General features: G+C 39.2%; 1 non-coding gene across 1 annotated transcript; it reads right to left on the bottom strand.

Moving 5' to 3' along the window:
- Window positions 1-3,034: 3,034 nt before the first annotated feature.
- Window positions 3,035-3,141, bottom strand: LOC145003593 (small nucleolar RNA R71). Its single transcript, XR_013662047.1, has one exon. It is a non-coding gene; the product is annotated as a small nucleolar RNA R71 (small nucleolar RNA).
- Window positions 3,142-4,784: the final 1,643 nt, after the last annotated feature.

Raw genomic sequence — 4,784 nt, 5'->3', positions numbered from 1 at the left:
CTAAATGTCTCATTCTGGACTACTATTCACATTTCGGACCATTTTTCATTTTTTTTTTCAAAGAATGCTCCATTCCGAAATATTCCATTTCAGGTTTGATCTTCAAATTCCAGATTCTTTTAGATTTTTACCATTTTATTTTGAAAAAATAAAAAGGTCTTGTGTGCTCAAGAATCATATTAAAGTGATATTGCTAATTAACGTATGATACTAATGGGTCACACTAACACCAACTTGATATAATTGATTATTTATTGCAAATTGATTTTATTAAATACTCAATAAAACTCTTATAATTAAAATGGAAATTATTTATTTCATGGAAATAATAATTTTCATTCGCAAGTAATATTACATAATTCATATGGTATGAATTAATAAGTTATATACAACTTTATGGACTAGTTGAAACCTTTTTGTCTTTACTCGAAATACAAAGTTCATATTTTATAAAACTTGAGTTTATAAAGTTTAAACAAAATCTTCCCTCTTGTATATAATTTTCGAAAATTAGGGAAGAGGAAAAAAGTTATGGGATTTGGATTGTTTGAATGAGAGAATGACTCTTTGAATATTTAAATTAGAGTATGACATTTTGATTATTTAAACGAGTGAATGGTTCTTTGATTATTTAAATAAGGCCATGGTTTTGTGATTAATTTATCCAAAAGTAGGAAATTGTTTCTACTATAAATACAAGACTCGAAGCTTTCATTTGGCTTGCTCATTCCCAATCTTAAAACCGTAACCTCCTTAGATTTAACGCCCACAAATCCGGTCTAGTCAATTTAGAGACGATGCGCATCAAAAATGAGTTTTTTATGGAATATTATTTAGAAGGATTAATCTTAACCAAGTTGTAGTATATGTTACAAGGGTTCCGTACATATAAAGAACGCCGAAATCCGAATTATAATGAAGAAGTTATGGCGCGTCGAAGTTTTACGGCAAAACCGACACGACACCGGGAGACGTAAATAGTGAATTTATGGTAGATGACTTTTTAGCCTTAGTAATATAAACAAAAGTAATAGAATATGATTATCTGAGAGTGTCCATAAAAAGAACGTCCAAATCTGACTTCGTATGAGGAAGTTATGATTTTTCTAAGATTTAGCATAGTAGTGCACGACCCGAAACTCAAATTTTAGTTCGAGCGGTTTTTAGCCTACGCGACCTAAATGAAATTTGAAGATCTCATTAATAGGAACTCAACGATAAAAATACAGATGAAAACGGAGTCCGCATGTAGAAGTTATGAATTTTACGCGGACAGTTAACAATATAATATCCTCGTACTGTTAAAATTTAAGATTGGTCGAGAATTAGCCGACAGAGTAAAAGAAAGATGTAGATCTTATTTTTACCTACGCATGGATATAAAGAATGTCAAAAACAGAGGTCTTAAGTGAGAGTTACGAATTTTAGAAGTTGGAAGTGTGATGTGCGAAAATGGATGATGTGGCACAATCTTGGCCATTGCTTTCTCCCCAAATCTTGCCACTAGATGGTGACATGTGACACCAATTTCAACAATTTTTCACCCTATAAATAGAACCTCTCACACCGTCATTTTCTTAACACTTATCCCATTTTTTCTTCTCTTTACTCACTCTCTAGAACCTCTCTCTAGCTCCTAAACTCCCCTAAAAGCCTATGGAGCCTCCCTAGCACAAGGCGGAAGCCCCAAAGTGCTTGACGGCTCCGAGAAGAAGAGCTTTTAGGCTCGGGAACATTGCTCCAAGCAAAGCCCGATTTTCTATATAACCCGCTGTAAGTGAGCTACGCCTACGCTATTTTTAATATAGCTTTTATTAAATTTTAGTAACATTATTAGGAACTTATAATAAGTACTTGGGCTATTATTATGGGTTATATAAGTATTGTTTAACGCTTATATAATAGTAATAATAACTAGACTATTAATTAGTCTCGGCGAATAATAGACTAAACAGTAATGGTAATAATACTAGGTTTCGTCAAAGGAATTTTTTTTTTTTGAAGCGAAGCGCTGTCTGAGTTCAGAATCAACACCTTACCAAGTGAGTGCATAGTTACTTTCAACTTACATATAGATATGAAGTATTTTACGTGTTGTGTGTGCATATTATCTGTATACTTGCTATCTATGCTGGATGAACAATTTTATACATGTTTTAAATGATTTAAATTGTATATGTATTTTATATCTACAAAACATGTTGGGTAAAACATGGGTAGATGTAATCATTGCTGTGTGACCAAATAAAATAATGAGAGGCTTCGATATAGAAGTTATTGATGATCCAGTCATCTAGTAGAGTATAACGGGAATAGGTGTTTATTTGAACTGTGTGCTCACCAACATTACTCCATCCCCTACATGGTTGCCTTATTTGACATGAATTGCTGAGGAACCCCCGAAGCATGTGTTTTCACCCCAATGAAAGTCCCTTAAACTAGGTCCCTTGTGTTAGATGTTTTAGGGACATAAAGTGAGGATAACGGGAAGACTGTTTTTGGGAAAAAGAAGAGCGGTAAATCAGGAGCTTCTAGCGCTTCTTTGATAATTGAGGAGCCAATTCAAGAAGATATTGGATACGAGACCGAGGAAGAAGAGGAGGCAACGTACGAGCAAGAAACCGAATCGGAGGAAGAGTTAGCGTTCACTATGGCTAACATTGATGAAATCCCCATGGGAGAATGGAAGAAGAGGATGCGCGACGTCCATGGCCCGGGACTTGTGCAACCCGCAATTCCCGCGACTGCCACCTTCGAGCTAAAAGGTCATATCCTAGCTTCACTCAAGGAAATACCTTTCTATGGGAAAGATCATGAAGATGCCTACAAACACTTAGATGAAGTAAATGATGTTGCTGATTACTTCAACATTCCAAATGTAACCCGCGAAACTCAACTACTTCGTATGCTTCTGGTAACCTTCAAGGGTGCTGCTAAAGACTGGCTCAAGTCACTTCCCCCCGGATCAGTCACTACATGGGCCAGAATGAAGGAAGAATTTATTGATCACTTTTGCCCACCATCCAAGATAGCCAAACTGAAGAAGGCCATTGCAAACTTTGAACAACAAGCTGGAGAGTCTTTATATGAAGCATGGGAGAGGTACAAAAGTCTGCTAAGAAATTGCCCACACCATGATCTAAACAGCCAGCAAGAAGTTTCCATCTTCTATGATGGAGTCAATGTCACGACCCAACAGTTGCTAGAGTCACAAGGCCCACTTACAAAGAAGCCACCCCCGGTGATTAAAGAATTGATTGAAGAATTCTCTAAACACTCTAGAGAATACCACAACCCTAGGATAGATGTCACGAGGGGAGCCGCGTACGCTGCTACTGAAGATTTATCCGCGGTCATGGCCATGTTAAAAACCATGGATAAGAGAATGGACAAAATGGATCAAACTATCCATGCTATACGGGTGGGTTGTGAAAACTGCAATGGACCTCACCTCACTAGAGATTGCGATTTGGATGAGAATGGCAACAAAAAGGCACAAGCATGTTATTCGAGCGGTGACCGATATGATGAGGACTGGCGCAAACAAAAGAAAGAGTGGCTGCCTTACGAACAGTACAAGAAGGCCAAGGAGGATAAGTATAGACAAAAAGGGAGAGGCTTTTACCAAAAGGAGGAGCCGGTGCAAGAGAGGAAGCCAAGCTTGGAAGATATGCTTACTAAATTTGTGGCCGCTTCCGAGAAAAGACATAGTGACCATGATGCTGCTATCCAAGAAACAAGAACAATGCTCAGGAACCAGCAAGCATCCATCCACAACATAGAAACGCAGCTTGGGCAACTTGCTCAACAACTAAACCAAAGGTCACCGGGTGAGCTTCCTAGCAAAACCGAGAACAACCCACGAGGCGCACAAGTAAATATTGTTACAACAAGAAGTGGGAAGATCATCACTCCCCTGGCCCCCATTCAAACTGAAGCAACCAAGGACTCACAGAAGGAAGGAACGGAAGAACAAGTAGAAAACCAAGATTCACAATCTGAGAGTCCTACTCGCCGAGTAGGGCCGATGGACTCGGCGAGTACCCCTGCTAAAATGAATGAACAACCTCCCTTGAAACCATACCAACCTCCAATGCCATACCCAGCCCAAGCCAAGAAAGAGAAGCAGGAAGAGGAATATCAGAAGTTTCTAGACCATATTAAAACTCTTCAAATCAACATTCCTTTCATTGAAGCCATCATGCAAATGCCCAAGTATGCTAAGTTCCTTAAGGAACTCCTCACTAACAAAAGAAAGATGGAGGAAGTGCAGAAGGTAGTGCTTAATGAGAACTGCTCCGCCGCAATGCTAAACAAGTTACCAAAGAAGAAGGGTGATCCGGGGAGCTTAACTTTACCTTGCCAATTTGGCAACTTGGCTGCAATTCATGCCTTAGCTGATTCTGGAGCAAGTGTGAACCTTATGCCATACTCGTTCTTTAAGAAGCTAGACCTCCCGGAGCCAAGGCCAATTCGAATGGCAATTCATTTGGCAAACAAGACTGTTACTTTCCCAAGAGGCATTTGTGAAGATTTGCTAGTGAAAGTGGACAAATTTGTCTTCCCGGCTGATTTCATCATTCTCGACATGGAGGCGGATCCGCAAGTGCCAATTATCCTTGGAAGGCCCTTCCTCAACACAGCTAGCGCTATCGTAGACATGAGAGATTCTAAGCTCACATTGCGAGTTGGGGACGATTCAGTGACATTCGGGGTAGACCAAGCCATGAAGTACTCAAGGAGTAGTGACGACACGGCTTTCTCAATCGACATGCTTGACGAAC

This window comes from Lactuca saligna, chromosome 6 (assembly GCF_052625555.1).
Source record: "Lactuca saligna cultivar CGN05327 chromosome 6, ASM5262555v1, whole genome shotgun sequence".
Lineage (NCBI taxonomy): Eukaryota > Viridiplantae > Streptophyta > Magnoliopsida > Asterales > Asteraceae > Lactuca > Lactuca saligna.
Note: the sequence above shows the minus strand (reverse complement) of the source record. Positions and strands in the feature narration are given on the sequence as shown.